The sequence below is a fragment of the Bos indicus genome, chromosome 3, assembly GCF_029378745.1.
Source record: "Bos indicus isolate NIAB-ARS_2022 breed Sahiwal x Tharparkar chromosome 3, NIAB-ARS_B.indTharparkar_mat_pri_1.0, whole genome shotgun sequence".
In the NCBI taxonomy this organism is placed as follows: domain Eukaryota; kingdom Metazoa; phylum Chordata; class Mammalia; order Artiodactyla; family Bovidae; genus Bos; species Bos indicus.
The window spans coordinates 96,983,456-97,003,934 of NC_091762.1; the positions used below are offsets into that span (position 1 = coordinate 96,983,456).

Below are 20,479 nucleotides of genomic sequence, written 5' to 3' on the forward strand. Positions count from 1 at the left end.
TCAAGGTAAAAGTGGGGTGTAATGGGTAACAGATGGGAGGATAGCAGGAAATATCTCAGAAATACAAGTTGTGCAGAGTTTCAAATGCCGTAATAAGTAGTAGGCCTTGACCCAGTAAGTGATGAAAACATATCAAAGAGTTTTAAGCAGAAGAATGATATGTCTTTGTTTGTATTTTACAGTTTACCCTGGCATTGGTGTGAAGGATGGATTGGAATAGGGTAAGATTGGAGGCAGAAACATCATTTAGTCCAGATGAAAGGTAGACTAGAACAATATCATAGGAATGGAAGAAATGGAGTCTACCTTACGTTGGAAGCCTAATCAAACAAAAGATTTGGGCTAAAGAGAAATTAAACATGTTTTTAGGGAGAGATGAGAGAGCCAGTGGAGGGCATACGATTGAAAATGTATGAGGGAGAGGGTATAACAGATGGAGGGTGTCCTAGGAGAGGCTGGAAGGACTGGAATCTAGGACATAAGATAAAAGGTTAGTATTCGGCAAAAGGAGAAAAGAAAAAGAAGAGCATGATAAAAAAAAATGTTATTACAATAAAAGACTGTCCATGGGTCTCGATATATTTTGTACTCAGTTATTCAGCCACACCTCTAAGTTGTTTCAAAGACAGTGTCCAGGTTAACCAATGGATGATACCATTTCTTTTTCATTCACTCAACAATAGTCTTTGAACACCAATTGTATGCCAGTCCCTAAGCTGGACCATGAGGGTATAGCAGTGAATCAGACCCAATCTCTAGTTACTAGAAGCTCCTAGTCTATAAAGAAAGATTGCTGTATAAATAAGTTAATGTACTAAAACGTTACAAGTGTTTTAAGAAAAGTTAGAAGTAATTACTCCTACCTAGGTTGGGAAGTAGGGTGAACAAAAAAGCACATAAAAGGTAGATGTTACTGTTGTTTAGTTGCTAAGTCATGTCCAACTCTTTTGCAACCCTATGAACTGTAGTCCATCAGGCTCCTCTGTCCATGGAATTTCCCAGGCAAGAATAATGGAGTGGTTGCCATTTTCTTCTCCAGGGTATCTTCCTGACCCAAAGGTCAAACCTGCCTTTTCTGTATTGGCAGGCAGACTTTTTACCACTGAGCTACCTACGTAGACCAAAGGCACTAGAGCTGAATTTTGAAAGTGCGACTGCCTTAATTTTTATCAGTTTAAGATAGTGTGTTTGACAGAGTTCTAAGATACTCCTCATAACTCTCTGTACCCTCATGATGTACATGTCCTGGATAATTCCCTTTCCTTGAGTGTAGGGAGAATCTGTGAATTTGATTAGAAAGCACTCTCCATGATTATGTTAGGTTATATGGCAAAATGGATTTTGCAAATGTCATTGAAGTCCCAAGTCAGTTGACCTTATAATAGGAAGATTATCTGAATGGGCCTGACCAAATTACATGAGCATTTTAAACTTAGGTATAGAGGTCAGATGACTCAGTGGGTAACACCACAATATTCTAAAGTAATTATCCTCCAATTAAAATAAATTAATTTTTAAAAATGTGCCTGCAATTCAGGAGGCATAGGAGACACAGATTCAGTCCCTGGGACAGGAAGGTCCTTTGAAGGAGGAAATGACAACCCACTCTAGTATTTTTGCCTGAAAAATTTCATGGACAGAGGAAGCTAGCAGGCAACAGTCCACGGTGTCTCAAAAGTCAGACACAACTCAGCAAGTAAGCACACGTGCACCCAGAGGTCAGAGGTGGAAAATGTCAGCGATTGTAAGTACCACAAGGATTTAACATCAGTCAGTTCAGTTGAGTTGCTCAGTCGTGTCTGACTCAGTGACCCCATGGACTGCAGCATGCCAGACTTCCCTGTCCATCACCAACACCTGGAGCTTGCTCAAACTCATGTCCATCGAGTTGGTGATGCCATCCAACCATCTGATCCTCTGTCATCCCTTCTCCTCCTGCCTTCAATCTTTTTCAGAATTAGGGTCTTTCCCAATGAGTTAATTCTTCTCATCAGGTGGACAATGTATTGGAGCTTTAGCTTCAGCATCAGTCCTTCCAATGAAAATTCAGGGTTGATTTCCTTTAGGATTGACTGTTTTGATCTCCTTGCAGTCCAAAGGACTCTCAGGAGTCTTCTCCAACACCACAGTTCAAAAGCATCAATTCTTTGGTGCTCAGCCTTCTTTACGGTCCAACTCTCATATCAATACATGACTACTGGAAAAACCATAGCTTTGACTAGACAGACCTTTGTCTTTATTTAATGTGTCTGCTTTTTGATATGATATCTAGGTTGGTCCTAGCTTTTCTTCCAAGGAGCAAGAGTCTTTTAATTTCATGGCTGCAGTCTCCATCCGCAGTGATTTTGGAGCCCAAGAAAATAAAGTCTCTCACTCTTTCCATTGTTTCTCCATCTATTTGCCATGAAGTGATGGGACTAGATGCCTTGATCTTAGTTTTTTTGAATGTTGAATTTTAAGCCAGTTTTTTCACTCTCCTTTTTCACTTTGATCAATAGGCTTTTTAGTTCCTCTTCACTTTCTGCCATAAGGGTGGTGTTATCTGCATATCTGAGGTTATTGATATTTCTCCCTGCAATCTTGATTCCAACTTGCACTTCATTCCGTCTGGCATTTCACATGATGTACTCTCCATACAAGTTAAATAAGTAAACTGACAATATACAGCCTTGGCAAACTCCTTTCACAATTTGGAATCAGTTAGTTGTCCCATGTCCTGTTCTAACTGTTGTTTCTTGACCTGCATACAGATTTCTCAGGAGTCAGGTAAGGTGGTCTGTTTTTCCTGTCTCTTAAAGAATTTTCCACAGTTTGTTGTGATCCACAGAGTCAAAGGCTTTGGTGTTTTCAATGAAGCAGAAGTAGATTGATTTGAAAATGGAGGGATCCATGTGGCAAGAAATGTCGATGACTTTTAGGAGAGCAGCTCCCAAATGACAACCAGCAAGAAAATAGGTATCTCAGTTCTACAACCGGAAGGAACTGAATTTTGCCAATAACAAGAATGAGCTTGAGAGCAGATTTTCCCCAACGTCTCCAACCCAGCTTGGAGAGAACAGAGAATCCAGCCATGCCATGCCATGCTTTGGATATACAAAACTGTGAGCTCATAAATGAGTATTGTTTTAAGCTGCTAAGTTTGTGGTAATTTGTTACACAGCAGTGGGTGACTAATACAGATGGCTTTGCAACTGAGTCTATCTTAGTGAGACTCCGAGCTTTGTTTTTCTATGGAGTAAACTTGGAATTGGGTAGATTTACTGAAAGATTTATTCTTTCCTTGCAAGTCATTTTTGTTTTATAAATAACCTTTTCCTAAAAAGGACTGAGCCAAATATTTCTACTTTATTGTGGCCTCCAAATTAAGCTGTTCCTTAATGATAGTTAAACAATTAATTTGAAGATGTTTACTTTTCCTCTTATTGCTTTTTTGTAGACTCCCTGGACTATATGTTAAATGAATAACTGAATGATCCCATGAAACATTTCTGAAAAATCTGAAAGAATAATGAATATTTTTTTCCAGCTATGTGGAGAACTACAACCACTATGTAAAACTTTGTATAAAGTCAGTCTATAACTTTGACTGGTATTACCTCTTCTGTTCTGCTTCCTACATTGGAGTCAATACTTTGCCCAACCATTAAATTTTAGTGTTCCTAGGGGTTCTGTACTGGACCCTCTGTTCTTCTCACTTTATCTCATTCCCTGAGTGTTCTTATCAAATGTCGTGTCTTTAAAGGCCTAAACTGATGATTTTTCAAAATTCTATCTCTAGCTTGAGATCAGAGGCTGGGTGGAACCAGGATTTAAATAAAGATCTTAGATTTTTCCAACTTAGTCTCTTTTTCCTTAATTATTCCCTCCAGAGAGTCTTATGTTGAGAAGGGGTTTCTAGCCAAGAAAAAAGGAAGCATTTTCTTATTTCAAACATTTTAAGTTTGAAACCAAATGTATTACTGGAAGATGGTTTCTCCAGTTAAAGGTTTCATATGTGTGGGTCTAGCTGGCAGCCAGGTGAGGTGACCAATCTGCTTGGAGTAGATTCCATAGTGTTGCCTATAATCTGTGTTCCAAAATTATTCTGAGGTGCTCCTTAGGCTCTGAAATAAAATTTAGATTTGGACACTTGAGAAAGGAGTGCAAAAAAATCCAAAATGGATAGTTTGACAACAGATGTTACTGGAGTGGTGAATAATGAGACAGACACTGTCTATAGGAATTTGAAAAATGTAAATAACAGAGAGTGGCTGGCCCTCTAGGAATGAATGGCTTTTTTCAGAAAAAGCCAGAAATTGTATTAAATGTAGGTTGATTTATCAAGGAATACCACCGTATAACCTGCTGTGCCTATATCTATAGGTCTATGTCAGTAACTCCTTCTAAAGATTGTGGTTACTTTCCAAAAAAATTGCTGGGTGGATCCCACACCAGTATCAGTCTCCTCTCCACCAGAAAGCACCTATAGTGTCCAAACACTTTCTATAGTGTCACATCACACCTTTTCCAGAAGGTGTGGGCACTTCCTGCCCTATGCTCAGCTCTTGAGGGAATGCTTGCACCTACTCAGAGATGGTGAGGCATGGTCCAGTTTCTACTGGTGAAGTGAAGTGAAGTCACTCAGTCATGTCCGACTCTTTGTGACCCCGTGGACTGTAGCCTACTGGGCTCCGCTGTCCATGGGATTTTTCAGGCAAGAGTACTGGAGTGGGTTGCCATTTCCTTCTCCAGGGGATCTTCCCGACCCAGGGATTGAACCCAGGTCTCCCGCATTGCAGGCAAACACTTTACCGTCTGAGCCACCAGGAAGCCTGAAGTATTCCACATTTTAAATACCTCATACTAATAAAATAATTTTCTCCATCTTATATGATCTAATTTTATCTCAAATATCACTGCTACTCCTCTGCTATATCAAAATCCCTTCCTAAGTTATAAATATTTTCCATGAAAAATCCCCTCATGTAACACAGTATTTCAGAGAATGGGCTTTGAAGTCAGGCAGGACTAGGTTTAAATTCTGCCTCAGCCATTTAGATATATAACTTTAGGTATCGTTTTTAAAATGGATATAGTACCTATTGTCAGGTCTAAAGTAAGTATTAATTTACATTGTATATGTGTAAATTTTAATACAATAACATACCTATTGAAGGAACTCAAGAGATTCCAATTTTTAATTATTTTATAAATATTATTTTTCATTTTAACAATTTTTATTATAAATATTGATCAAGCATATATATCCTCACTTCAAATACCCTAGACTGATCTTACATATTATTCCTATCTCTTGACTGTTAACCATATTTTCAAATTACCTTAAATTTACTTAATTTTAACTCCCCATGTGTCTTATCATCCTTCCATCTTACAAGTTCCAACCAAAATCCATCTTAAACAGCATGCATTTTAATTCTCCTACCTCAGTCTTAAATATGTTCTATTTCCAATCCCTGTTTCAGTTTAAATAACCTTCATCTTAAATACCATTTGTAGAGGACATCTGCTGTTTTAGTTTGCTAGCATTCTTTCCTCCCTTCTCATCATGGTATCTTCTTACCTTTGAAGATAGTTCTTTGTTTATGCCTTGTGATTCTGATGAGGTCTTAAGTTGTGATTTCCCATCCTTCCCTTCACAGAGACTGAAATTTGACCCTGGCCTATTACACGGCCTCATCCCCTTGGCCACAGTGATAAGTTCAGAGTGTGCAAGGGACGCATGGTGGAGGGGTTGGTAGGTACTTTCTGTTCTAAAGCTGGGAGGGAGAAGTCCCTCTTTCTCTTTGAAGTATATGCCATAAAGGATAGAACCCTGGAGCTGTTGGCAGTTCTATGTCCTTTGTCATGAATGAGACTGAGAGCCTGAGGGTAATACAGAGACAGCACATGAGTAGAGACAGAATCTGAAAGAGCTGAAAGAGTTCTGAGGGCATTGTTTGTGTCTCTGATTTAGTTCTTCAACTTGTTCTTCCTAACTTTAAGAGCCAGTGAATATTCTTATCTTGAAAACTGGGAGTGGGCTTCAGTTATGTGCAAAAGAGACAGGTCTGAATAATACGCATATGTTAATCTTATAGATATTTTCTAAACTTAGATCTCTTATCTGAGATTTTCTTCTGGACCTGACCTTAAGACATTATGCTAAATGATAAAGATTATTTAAAACCATGCTTTTAGAGCATATTTAAAGGAATTCTTAGCTGTGTCAATTGGAAACAGAGTAGGGATTATTTATGAATTTCGGACTTCTGGTGTAGTCATTTTTAGGGGCATAGAGATGCAGGAATATCTGATATTGCATCAGTTGTGAATATAAGCCAGAATGTCAGGCAGCTTGCATTCCAGGACCAGCTCAACTCCAATTTGCTCTGGGATTTTTGGCAAGTGCTTTCCTTCCAGGGGTTTCAAAATAAAGTGATTGTACTTGATTTTCTCTTTCAGACCTAGTAGACTGAGTTTTTGAAACCTAGACATTTTCCTAGGCAAAAAGGGAGAAATATCAAAAGTATTACTTGACAGAGTGGGAATTGATACAATCTGAGTTTCAGACTTAAAATCTGATAAGATAAAATGACGTTTGAAGAATATTGTGTTAAAAGATTTTTTTTTTTTACATATACATCTTTCGCTTCAGTCACGCACTCATGTCCGACTCTTTGGAACCCCATGGACTGCAACACGCCAGGCTTCCCTAGCCATCACCAACTCCCAGAACTTGCTCAAACTCATGTCCATCGAGTTGGTGATGCCATTCAGCCGTCTTATCCTCTGTCGTCCCCTTTTCCTCCTGCCCCCAATCCCTCCCAGTATCAGTGTCTTTTCCAATGAGTCAACTCTTCACATGAGGTGGCCAAAGTATTAGAGCTTCATCTTCAGCATCATTCCTTCCAAAGAACACCCAAGGCTGATCTCCTTTAGAATAGACTGGTTGGATCTCCTTGTAGTCCAAGGGACTCTCAAGAGTCTTCTCCAACACCACAGTTCAAAAGCATCAATTCTTTGGCGCTCAGCTTTCTTCACAGTCCGACTCTCACATCCATACATGACCACTGGAAAAACCATATCGGGAAAGGAATACTTCAAGGCTTTATATTGTCACCCTGCTTATTTAACTTATATGCAGAATACATCATGGGAAATGGGCTGGATGAAGCACAAGCTGGGAATCAAGATTGCTGGGAGATATATCAATAACCTCAGATATGCAGATGACACCACCTTTATGGCAGAAAGTAAAGAGGAACTAAAAAGCCTCTTGATGAAGGTGAAAGAGGAGAATGAAAAAAACTGGCTTAAAACTCAACATTCAGAAAACTAAAATCATGGCATCTGGTCCCATCACTTCATGGCAAATAGATGGGGAAACAATGGAAACAGTCACAGACTTTATTGTTTTGGGCTCCAAAATCACTGCAGATGGTGACTACAGCCATGAAATTAAAAGATCCTTGCTCCTTGGAAGAAAAGCTAGAACCAACCTAGACAGCATATTAAAAAGTAGAGACATTAATTTACCAACAAAGGTCCATCTACTCAAAACTGGTTTTTCTAGTAATCATGTATGGATATGAGAGTTGGATTATAAAGAACACTGAGCACTGAAGAATTGATGCTTTTAAACTGTGGTGTTGGAGAAGACTCTGAGCATCTCTTGAGCTGCAAGGAGTTCTATCCAGTCAATCCTAAGGAAATCAGTCTTGAATATTCATTGGAAAGGCTGATGCTGAAGCTGAAACTCCAATGTTTCGGCCACCTGATGCAAAGAACTGACTCATTGGAAAAGATCCTGATGCTGGGAAAGATTGAAGGCGGGATGAGAAGGGATGACAGAGGATGAGATGGTTGGATGGCATCACCAACATGATGGGCATGAATTTGAGCAAGCTCCAGGAGTTGGTGATGGACAGGGAAGCCTGGCATGGTGCATGCAGTCCATGAAGTCGCAAAGAGTCGGACACGACTGAGCAACTGAACTGATCTAGGTTTGTCATAGCTTTTCTTCCAAGGAGAAACCATCTTTTAGTTTCATGGCTGCAGTTACCATCTGCAGTGATTTTGGAGACCAAGAAAATAAAGTCTGTCCGTGTTTCCGTTGTTTCTCCATCTATTCGCCATGAAGTGATGGGACTGGATGCCATGATCTTCATTTTTTTTAATGTTGAGTTTCAAGCCAGTTTTTTCACTGTCCTCTTTCACCTTCATTAAGAGGCTCTTCATCAAGAGGTTCCTCTTTGGTTTCTGCCATAAGGGTGGTATCATCTGCGTATCTGATGTTATTGATATTTCTCCCTGCAATATTGATTGTGGCCTGTGCTTCATCCATCCAGCATTTCACGTGATGTACTCTGCATATAAGTTGGGCTTCTTTAATAGCTCAGTTGGTTAAGAATCTGCCTGCAATGCAGGAGACCCCAGTTTGATTCCTGGGTCAGGAAGATCCGTTGGAGAAGGGATAGGCTACTCACTCTAGTATTCTTGGGCTTCCCTTGTGGATCTGCTGGTAAAGAATCTGCCTGCAATGCGGGAGACCTGGGTTCAATCCCTGGGTTGGAAAGATCCCTTGGAGAAAAGAAAGGCTACCCACTCCAGTATTTTGGCCTGGGAGCAAGGTGACAGTATACAGCCTTGACATACCACTTTTCCAATTTGGAACCAGTCCATTGTTCAATGTCCAGTTCTAACTTTTGCTTCCTGACCTGCATACAAATTTCTCAGGCGGCCAGTAAGATGGCCTGGGATTCTCATCTCTTTATGAGTTTTCCACAGTTTGTTGTAATCCACACAGTGAAAGGCTTTAGTGTAGTCAATGAAGCAGAAATAGATGTTTTTCTGGAACTCTCTTGCTTTTTCTATGATCCAACAGATGATGGCAATTTTATCTCTGGTTCTTCTGCCTTTTCTAAATCCACCTTGAACATGGGGAAGTTCTTGTTTCACATACTGTTGAAGCCTAGATTGGAGAATTTTGAGTATTTGCTAGTGTGTGAGGTGAGTGCAATTGTGTGATAGTTTGAACATTCTTTGGCATTGACTTTCTTTGGGATTGGAATGAAAACTGATCTTTTTCAGTCCTGTGCCCACTGCTGAGTTTTCCCAATTTTCTGGCATATTGAGTGCAGTACTTTCATAGCATCATCTTTTAGGATTTGAAATAGCTCAACTGGAATTCCATCAACTCCACTAGCTTTATTTGTAGTGATACTTCATAAGGCCCTCTTGACTTCACACTCCAGGAAGTCTGGCTCTAGGTGAGTGATGACACCATCGTGGTTATCTGGGACATGAAGAAATTTTTCTTATACTTCTTCTGTGTATTCTTGCTACCTCTTCTTAATATCTTCTGTTTCTGTTAGGTCCATACCATTTCTGTCCTTTATTTTGCCCATCTTTGCACGAAATGTTCCCTTAGTATTTCTAATTTTCATGAAGAGATCTCTAATCCTTCCTGTTCTATTGTTTTCCTCTATTTCTTTGTGTTGATCTCTTGGGAAGGCTTTCTATATGTCTTTAATGTTGTATAAAATAAATTATACCATTAACCACATTCCAATGTACACAGTCTTGCTCATAAGAAGTATGACTTTGTAGACTTCAATATATTCTCAAATAAGTTAACTTTTCTTGTTATATATACATATATTAATACACATACATATACACATATACATGCATATATATACATACATGAATTTGTATATAGGCGTATATATGTATATGAGAGAGACATTTAGGCTATTCGATTTTGCTCCAAATAGAATTTCTGCATATTTCCATAAACCCCCAAGAATCACCTATTTGGATATGCCCCATGTTTCTGCACATGATGTCATCTTGCTTGAAATAGCGTTCCCACTTTCAGCCCACAACAACTCCATTATTGTATTATTCATATTACAATGTAATGTTTGTGTATAACCCTACTTTTTCCACTAAACTATGAAGTTTTTGAGAGTAAAATTAGGTTTATTCTATCTCTCAGGCCCAGTTAGAAACCTGAGAAAGAACACCTGCTCAGTAAATATGTATTAGCTACCTTTAAACTTAATTCAGCCACTTCTGGGTCTTTTGTAGTTGAGTCTTGTTCTTGTGCTGCTCCACTGAAAAAGGCGTTATGTTAGGAAAAAAAAACTGTTATGTTAGACAGAAATCTATGATTAGAGGGCTTCAGGAGCCCAGAGTGGCGTATCAGATTCTGAGCAAGATCTTTTAACTACTGACTCAACAATCTTTCCAGGATTCTCTATAAGAAAAAGCTTCTTCAAAGTGTCTCATACAGGGATGGGAGTATCTTGCTCCAGGGATAATTTCATTCTTCCTATGAAGTAATGCCTTCTACAGTAGAAATGAAAGTATACAGCATGGCTGGGACACATAGTAGGCATTTTATCAATGAAAATGGATTTCTTCCTCTTACTTATTTGTGTAACTACCCCAGTCTGCTGTCAGATTATGAGTTCTGAATGATAGTGGAAAGTTCTTTTAATAGTTGTGCTTCCCACAGATTCAGATTCAAGCAAATTTAGTGAATACTTCTTATGTGCCAGTCACCATGTCAAGTATTTTCTTATACGTTATCCCATCCAATTCTCTTGACAAATATCTGAAGGACATTTTTCATTCTATTTATTGATGAGTAAACTTAAGCTTAGATATATCAAGTAACTGGTTCCAGATAACACAGCTACATAATGGTTGGTCCAGGATTCAAATTCAGATCAACTTGTCTTTAAAGTGATATTCTTCCCAAAGACATGCTGCCAGTACCTAACCAAATGCTGTGGGCATTTTGTGCTTTCATAATATTTGTGAAAGAATTAGAATTGATCTTTTGATTGAAGTGATAAATACTTGTTAATATGCTATGCAATTTTGTTTGACCATTAAAATTTATGTACACTGATATGGAGAGATTTATAGAATATAAAAATTAAAACCAGGTAATATGTATGTATAATATGATTTTTTTAATACATACATATCTATGGGAACATATAGGAACAATCTGGAGGAACATATACTGAAGTTTTAGCAATTTTTAAGAAATGTAGGAATACCAGTGATTTTTATCTTCTCTATGCTATATACTTTTTCTCTTTTTCCACTCATTTTTTATACACTGGATATTATTAGTATAATAACAAATTTAAAGTTTAAAATAATTAATCCAAAGAAGTGAACCATTTACTCCATGGACCCTCATAAGGACATAAATTCGAAGGATTAATGGATAAGATATTTTTTAAAAATTGAATACTGAAAAATGTACACTGGGGATGTAGAAAATATTGAATTTGCATGTCATTTTCAATCACTTGACAAACGTGGCCATTTCTAAAGAAAGTGTTGACATGACACCAAACATGTATGACCAAATATACTTTTAGAAACAGCGTACCAATGTTTGTCTTTCACTGACACATTTGAAAGCATGTCAGAATCTAATTTTGATTAGAGAAAAGAGTGTGACACATCTAGATTATAAATGCAAATCCCAGTAGATATTTGATTTCATCTAATCAAAGATGTTATTTTTAATTGCCATGGAACAAGATGATCTTGTGCAAATGAGGCATTGAGTTAATAACAGAACTTTGTATTTACATAGAGATTTTCTATAAGCTTAACATACTTCATGAATTAAAGAAGTTCTATGTTGATGCAATTACTTTGGAAAACTCTTTGACAATGAATTCTAAAGCTGAATATGTGCATACCTTGTGACCCAGAAATTATGTTCCCAGAATATACTCAACAAAAATGTATTTTTATGTGGACCAAAAGATATGCTCATAGCTGCACTATTTATTATGGCCTCAAGCTGAAAAATACCCAATGTCCAGCAGCAACAGACTAAATATGTTGTTCTTCAGTTGCTAAGTTGTGTTTGAATCTTTGTGACACCATGAAGTGCAGCATACCAGGCTCTCCCTGTCTTTCACTATCTCCCAGAATTTGCTCAAACTCATGTCCATTGATGCAGTCCAACCATTTCAATCATTTCAACCTCTGTCTCTCCCTTCTCCTCCTGTCCTCAATCTTTCCCAGCATCAGGGTCTTTTCCAATGAGTTGGCTCTTTGCATCAGGTGACCAAAAATATTGGAGCTTCAGCTTCATCATTAGTCCTTCCAATGAATATTCAGGATTGATTTCCTTTAGGATTGACTGCTTTGATTTCCTTGCTGGTTCTAATTGTTGCTTCTTGTCCTGCATACAGGTTTTACAAGAGACAGGTTAGGTGGTCTGGTATTCCTATCTCTTTAAGAATTGTCCACAGTTTGTTGTGATCCACATAGTCAAAGACTTTGGCATAGACAATAAAGCACAAGTAGATGTATTTCTGGAATTCTCTTGCCTTTTTTGTAATCCAGTGGATGTTGACAATTTAATCTCTGGTTCATCTGCCTTTTCTAAATCCAGCTTGTACATTTGCAAGTTCTTGGTTCATGTATTGTTGAAGCCTAGCTTGAAGGATTTTGAGCATCAACTCGCTAGCATATGAAATGAATGCAATTGTGCAGTAGTTTGAACATTCTTTGGCATTGCCCTTGTTTGGGATTGGTATGAAAACTGACCTTTTCCAGTCCTGTGGCCACTGCTGAGTTTTCCAAATTTGCTGCTACACTGAGTGCAGCACTTTATTCTCCCTGATATAGAAAGGAAAAATAAATCAGAGAGAGAAAGCTAGTAACAGGTAGATCAGATCAGTTCAGTTGCTCAGTCATGTCCAACTATTTGAAACCCCATGGGCTGCAGCACGCCAGGCTTCCCTGTCCATCACCAAATCCTGGAGCTTGCTCAAACTCACGTCCATTGAGTCAGTGGTACCTTTCAACCATCTCATCTTCTGTCATCTTCTTCTCTTCCTGCCTTCAATCTTTCCCAGCATCAGGGTCTTTTCCAATGAGTCTGTTCTTCACATCAGGTGGCCAAAGTATTGGAGCTTCATCTTTGGCATTAGTCCTTCCAATGAATATTCAGGACTGATTTCCTTTAGTATTGACTGGTTTGATCTCCTGTGGTCTAAGGGACTTACTGACAGGGAAGTCAATATAAGGCATTAATGCAAGAAATGCTAAGAACCTGAACTAAGGTAAGTTCCCCAAAACTCCATTTACATATGAACCTGCAGCTTATTGGGAGATATAGAGAGTATGTTTTTATTGGGCCATAGACAGTTTTAATAAAATATTAGACCTACATGTTCTTAAAATTATTTAGTTGAAAAGATTACATTACCCATTATTATCTATAGCACCCTCTACTTCTTCCTGGGTTCTAGGAATCTAGGCCAGAACTAAGTCCATTCTTAAGATCATTTGCCTCTAATGGAACCACACCTATTAAGGTGTATCTTTATACTGGAAAAGTCTCGTCAGGGCTTTCAGGCTCAACAGGTCTGTGTGATCTCTTGGATGTCAGGGACAAAAGAACTGCTAAATGGAAATAGGTATCTCCAAGACTGCAGAGCATATCAGAAAAACATAGAGTGTTGTGGAATAGGTGAAAAAAAGAATGATACCAAGTTTAAATCTAGATCGGTACAGATATGCAATAGGAATATCTTTTATTGTTTATAAGGCTGGATATACTCAAAAGGGAGTTTTACTACACTGCTACATTGCTGACCTGGATGGGAATTCAGATGTCATCTGCATGTTCTTGCATTTAGTATAAATCATAGTAGCTCTAACAGTGGCAAAATATGGCAATTCACAGTGCTCCTTATTAATGCACTAAATTCAAGAAAGTCATGGGTATTGGAGCTGAGGCCTATAACACTCAGAAGAATGTCATTAAAGACAAATGAGGGAATGAAACTACCAAAGGAAGGCATGAGGCAGTTTTCTACTAACCTATGTCAGGGGTTGGCTAACTAGGGCCTGTGGGCGAAATCCAGCCCACTACTTATTTTTGTAAATAAAGTTTTATTGGAATACAACAATACTGTTTGTTTACAAATTGTCTGTGGTTGATTTTGTACTACTATGGCATGGGTGAATAGTTGTGACAGAGACTAAAGTGAAAGTGTTAGTTACTCAGTCATGTCTGACTCTTTGCCACCCCATGGACTGTAGCCCGCCAACAGAGACAACAACTCACAAAGTTGAAATATTTATCATCAGGTTCTTTAAAGGAAAAGTTAGGCCACCTCTGTCTAAATGTAAAGAAACTCTATAACTGTTAGAGAATGCTATTGGAAAGGTGACTGTAAGAGATAAGGTTTTAATTGTAATGGACTCTGAGTTCTTGTAGTCTGGGATGTCTGATCTAGAATTCAACTCTCTAGGTAATTTATCAAATACATACATCAGCCCTGTGGCAGCTTATAAAGAACTGTGCAGCGGTATCTTATAAAAATCTCTTTGACCAGAATGACTTGGAAGTTTGGTTAAGACAAAACAAACAAACAAACAAAAAAACCTATGTTAGTATGTATATACCTAGGTGGAGGAAATGATCTCAACACAAAGCAGTTTCGTAAGGCTGTGGATGAGAAATGACACAACTCCTTCCTGCCTAAAGTAAACCAGATGAGTCTCTTCAGCTGACCCAATTCAATGAGAAGGACATGCTAGGTTTTCAGTATTCTGGGACAACTAAAAATTATTTTACTGCTTTGTTTGAAAATGGTATATCAGAAGTCAAACTTATTCACCTGGAATTTGGGGGGACTATATAGCTTTGTAGTCATATGGCTAGCTCAAAATTGAATGTTTCCCCCTTTACTCAAACATAAATCTGTGAATTCATTTACTTATGCTGTGAGGTTCATAGGCAAGTTGCTCAAAGTTTTTATGTGGTGATAAAGTCAGTAACAAAATATAGTCCATTAGATAGTCTGCCACCACAGACTTTTTCCCCTTCTGTCCACATTGTCTCTTATGGTTTTTCATCCTCTGCTGGTACCTCCCCAGTCCCTCTAAGATTATGCTTCCTTTTCAAATTCCAAAAGCTCCCTCTGTTTTGCAGAACATTCAGCTCTTTCCAAGTCCTAGCCCTCATTCCTTCTCAGGTCCACCTGTAAGGTGCTCAGCAGAACCAAACATCCATGTATTCCTTAATGAGGTCCACCTCTGTCTGGAAGACTTGGAGTTGTAAACGGTATTACACTGCATATGTCAAGTGCTGACTACAGTCAGTGTTCAGTCAGTGCTTTTTCTTTCTTTTCCCTGCTGCTTGTTTTATTGTTGTTATATTCTCTTTCTTCTTATGTCAAAAAATAAATGCTTCATTACATCTGTCGACATTTGTATTCTCTTATTTTGGATTTAAGCTCATAAAAGATGTGAATCCTTCTGGCCTTGCACAACACAGCATGTATAAAACATGCAATGCGTTTTCTTCAGATTTGGCATCTGATATCAGAGAGAACTTAAGGCTGTTTCCTTCACTTTTGCAGAGCTATTCCTCCTTCAGTTAGGTAATAGCCTACTGTAGCTTGATATCCTCTTAGAATATAAAGCAGAGACTGGGAATCAGGTAACATAGTAGTTAAGGTACAAGATTGGAACACATAACTTAATGTTGACTTTGGGTTACTTAATCGCCTTGAACCTTGTTGTTTTTTTTATCCATAATTACTAATGCTTACCTCATAAAATTCTAGCAAAGATCAAGTGAGACAGTGAAAGCAAATTACTTTGTACTCGGACAGGCACAGAACAAGTACTTAATAAAATGGAGACTATTGTTCTTCTTATTAATGTTGCCACACCAAAATGATATTTGGCTTTTACAGTTACCTCAAAAAGTGAAAATAAATGGAGCAAGCAATAAATGCTAAGATGCAAAGTGAGAATGGGCTGAAGTAAAGCCCATATGCATCTAGGGTGGTATTCAGTAACTCTTTTCCACTTTGACTCTAGAAAATTTCTGCTTTATAGAAAAGCAAACATAAATAGTGTAATGGCCCTCATGTTCTCATAATCCAGGTTCAACAATGATCAGTTCATGGCCAATCATTTTTCATTTTTATCACTACCGACTTCCTCCTAACCCCTCTCCCACTGTCTTATTTTGAAACAAATCCCATATTGTTTAATTTATTCCATGAACAGATCAGTATATATTTCTGAAAGATATAGATGTTAAAAATAGCCCTCTAAGTACTATCTAAAGCTTGGTGCACTTGAAACGAGCAGTTCTGGGTAATCCATTTATTTCCCATATGATGTCAACACATGAGCTGAGGTGTAAGACTGTGCCCTTCAGGAATGGTAGCAAGACTGTTTGATTGAGGGGAATAAAAGAAATATAAAGGTTACATTGTGACTTCATGAATAAAATACATCCTGTCTATCAACATGAGTGTGGCACAGGCATGGTGTGATTATTTTTAAGAGGTATCAAGTTATAATAGGAACAGGTATGTGCCTTGGTCCAGAAAGATCTGGACTCCAAATATGAATTCTACCACTTGTGGCTTTAGCCAAATTATTTGCTCCTAATACTTCTATGTCTAACAATTTGCAGTTTATCAAATGCTTCTTTTGCAAATGGTAACTCATCTGTCCCTTATTCTCTTGGGGGAAGGAAACCAGCTCGCTGGGGTTAAAGAATTTGCCAAGGGTCATAGAGCCCTACTTTTTTCAAAGATAAGGAAAAGATGAGCTAGTAGTAGTGAAAGAAGCTGGATTCCAGCTCAATTCCATTTGACAGAAACCCTGCACCCTTTGCACTATACCAGGCTGCTCTGTGGATGCTGCTATCCTCTAGTCTCTGGTTTGGTGCAGAAGGGATGAGAAGGATTCTAGCTGGGTTGGGCTGCATGCTGCATGCCAAGTTGCTTTAGTTGTGTCCAACTGTTTGCAGCCCTATGGACCGTAGCCCATAGCTCCTCTGTCCGTGGGATTCTCCAGGCAAGAATACTGGAGTGGGTTGCCATGCCCCTCTCAGTCTGGGCTAGGCAGTGGCAAATATGACATTGCAAGTGATGAATGCATGTGAGCAGGGATATATCCAAGTTTGTGGGACCTCATTCTTATTCAGTTTGATGGATTGCTTATGACAATATAACATTATTATTGTTGTTCAGTCACTAAATAGTGTCAGACTCTTTGCAACCCCATGGACTGCAGCTTGCCACGCTACCCTGTCCTTCACAATCTCTTGGAGTTTGCTCAAACTCATGCCCATTGAGTCAGTGATGCCATCCAACTATCACATCGTCTATTACCCCGTGCTACTCTGTCCTTGGTCTTTCCCAGCATCAGGATCTTTTCCAATGAGTCAGCTCTTCACATGAGATGGCCAAAGTATTGGAGCTTCAGTGTCAATTTTTCCAATGAATATTCAGGGTTGATTACCTTTAGGATTGACTGATTGATCTCCTTGCTGTCCAAGGGACTCTCAAAAATCTTCTCCTGCACCACAATTTTGCAATGCTCAACCTTCTTTATGGTCCAACAATCACATCTGTCCATGACTACAAAAACACTGTAACTTTGACTATATGGACCTTGTTAGCAAAAGTGATGTTTCTGTTTTCCAATATGTTGTCTAGCTTTGTCATAGCTTTTCTTCCAAGGAGCAAGCGCCTTTTAATTTTGAGACTATAGTCACCATCCGCAGTAACTTTGGAACCCAAGAAAATAAAATCTGTCACTGTTTCCACTTTTCCCCAATCTATTTGCCATGAAGTGATGGGACCAGATGCCATGGTCTTAGTTTTCTGAATGTTGAATTTGAAGCCAGCTTTTTCTCTCTTCTCTTTCACTCTCAAGAGGCTCTTTAGTCCTTCATTTTTTGCCATTAGAGTGGTATCATCTACATATCTGAAGGTGATCTTTCTCTCAGCAATCTTGATTACAGCTTATGCTTCATGCAGCTTGGCATTTCACATGATGTTCTCTGCATATACATTAAATAAGCAAGGTGACAATACACAGCCTTGTTGTACTTCTTTCCCGATTTTGAACCTGTCCATTGTTCCATGTCTAGTTCTAACTGTTTCTTCTTGACATTACAAATACAAATATAGATATGAAAGCTAGAATTGACTTAGAATAATAAAACATCACATAAATTTTAAAGCTGATAAATTATTAAATTATTTAAAAATGTTACAGATATTACAGAATATTTTTAAATGCCATAATGTTTTTATTACTTAGCTTTCTAACCTATTTCTGTAATAAATTTTCCCCTTATTTTTGGCTGTACACTCTGACACTCTCATTATATGCCTATGATTCTATAGTATCATTTTCTTAAAAAAGAGAATAGAAAGCTTATTTAGTCTTTCCTCTAAAATGGTTGTTCTATTTTGTTGCTGCTGTTGTTGTTGTTATTGATGGTTCTTTAAAAATGTAGTTTAATGTTGTGGTTTATTGTTGCTAATGAAATTTGGGAAATTTTCTATCAAGGGTTTTCATGTGTAAATCTTAATATTTTAGAAGTTTTCATGTGCAGTGATTAATCTTAAATTTGTTTTACTTGCTGACATTCTTTAACCACATTACCTGGGCCCCTTTCAGGGCCTTAAAACGGTCCTATACAATGAGGGAATTTCTACTTGACCCTACTTCCCCATTCTCAGACACATATACCATGCTTGAGTTTAATTAGCTAAGGATAAGGCAGACTCTGAAGATTAGTTGTTTACCTGTTGCCTCTTTTACTTCTCCTGAGATCAGATCTTCGTTTCTCACCAGGTCTGACACCTCCCTGGAAACCAAACTCTACTCCAACCCCAGGCATAGAGTGTTAATTCTGTTCCTTTCTAAAAATAGTGTTGACATCTCGTTAGATGCCAGTCCAGGTTCAATGCACTATACTGGATGCTTGGGGCTAATGCACTGGGACGACCCAGAGGGATGGTATGGGGAGGGAGGTGGGAGGAGGGTTCAGGATGGGGAGCACATGTATACCTGTGATGGATTCATTTTGATATTTGGCAAAACTAATACAATTATGTAAAGTTTAAAAATAAAATAAAATTTAAAAAAATAAAATAAAATAAAAATAGTGTTGAGAGCCCCACCCCTCCCCTTCAGTGACTAATTTAGGCCCTCAAAGCTTTCTGACCTGGCTATCTATAAACAGTAGTGTATATTGTAAACTTTCAGACTTTGAGACATTGGCTGCCTCAGCTATAGAAGACAGAGCCCTGCAGATGAGGATCTTCCACAAAGATATTTGGTTTTGCTAGAGCTGGGATTAATTCATTTCTTTCCCACTTTTTCTTTGTATAAATACAACATTTCAGGTGTTCAATTAAAATAAGTACCCTAAATTTCAAGCTTTAGTCAGTTGTGTGCAATAATGATTCACTGGGCTGCCTGAGGTATTTCTCACAATTACTTTTCCTTAGTCCCCCAGTGAAATTACTGGTAATTTTTGGTTTCCTTTTTATATATCAGGACAAAGCAGAGCACTCTGGATCTGCCTGAGGCATGAATAATGGAAATCTAGGATTTATCATTCTTTAAGTGAAGAATTTGGCCTTATTTAACTGTTTTACTTTTTCTCATAAAAATAGACACAAACTCAAATATGAAGTTTATATTTCATGAACTGCTAAATTGTTAGGAACAGGTTGGGTATATATCTTATGTAGATCTTGTTTCTCCCAGAATCTTTAAAAATGGCATTGTTTGGGTCATATCTACCTATAAGCAGAGTCCAAGCATTTCAGTCTGGGATTCAGGCCCTTTGGCAGGCCAAAGAACACTGTTGGGGCTGTATTTCATACTGGTACCCCCTAGGGTATAGAATAGATAAGAAAAAAGACAGAGAAAAGATCTTGAGATGCAGACTGGCCTTAGCCATTACCAATACTTTACATATTGAAAGTTATTTCTCATTGACATCAGGAATTTTGCCAATCTAATTATTTTATTTATTAATGAGCTAGAGAACTTGGCTATGAGTTTTAATATTGAATTATGTTTGAAATGAGTATATAAGTTACCCTGATAAGTTAGTGTGGGTATCTTTTCTACTAATTTGATTCCTAATGTGAAAGTTGTTGATCTTCACATAATTCATGGATATTCTGTTCCCTCATCTTCTCATGGTTAGCACATTGTCTTTCAAACAGTAATAATATAGGACCATTTGTGCTGTGACAGAAGTCAACGCAAGGATTATGGGAAGAATATGGATTCTTAACTTAGTCTTGTAGAATGTGGATAGAGGTGGGAATCAAGAATGGCTTCCTAGAGGATGTGCCACTTGAACTGACTTTTGAAGACTATTTAAGTCAGGTGAAGAAGAGGAGGGTGAGGTTTGAAGTAGGTGAGAGGACATGAGCAAAAACAGGAAGACATGAAATAGCAAGGTGTATGATTAGAGGACTTACAACTCAAAAGACTTATATCCAGATCTTACATTTTGATGAGAGGCACAAGACTTTTGATCATCTCTCGTTCTGAGGTTAGTAGCAGTTCTGGATCACATGGATACATCCTAATTCAATTGTTCTGATAAAATATTCATTGCCCAATTTTCAAAATCAAAGAAGTATTTTTTTGA

General features: G+C 38.1%; 1 protein-coding gene and 1 long non-coding RNA gene across 6 annotated transcripts in view; one reads left to right on the forward strand and one right to left on the reverse strand.

Moving 5' to 3' along the window:
- The window catches only part of LOC139182244 (uncharacterized), a 28,524-nt gene extending 22,747 nt beyond the window's left edge, over positions 1–5,777 (reverse strand). The window contains exon 1 of the long non-coding RNA XR_011565891.1: positions 5,564–5,777. This is a non-coding gene — a long non-coding RNA (uncharacterized lncRNA). The remainder of the gene's footprint in view (positions 1–5,563) is intronic.
- Positions 1–20,479, forward strand: part of AGBL4 (AGBL carboxypeptidase 4) — a 1,471,661-nt gene that overhangs the window by 461,779 nt on the left and 989,403 nt on the right. The window lies entirely within an intron of this gene.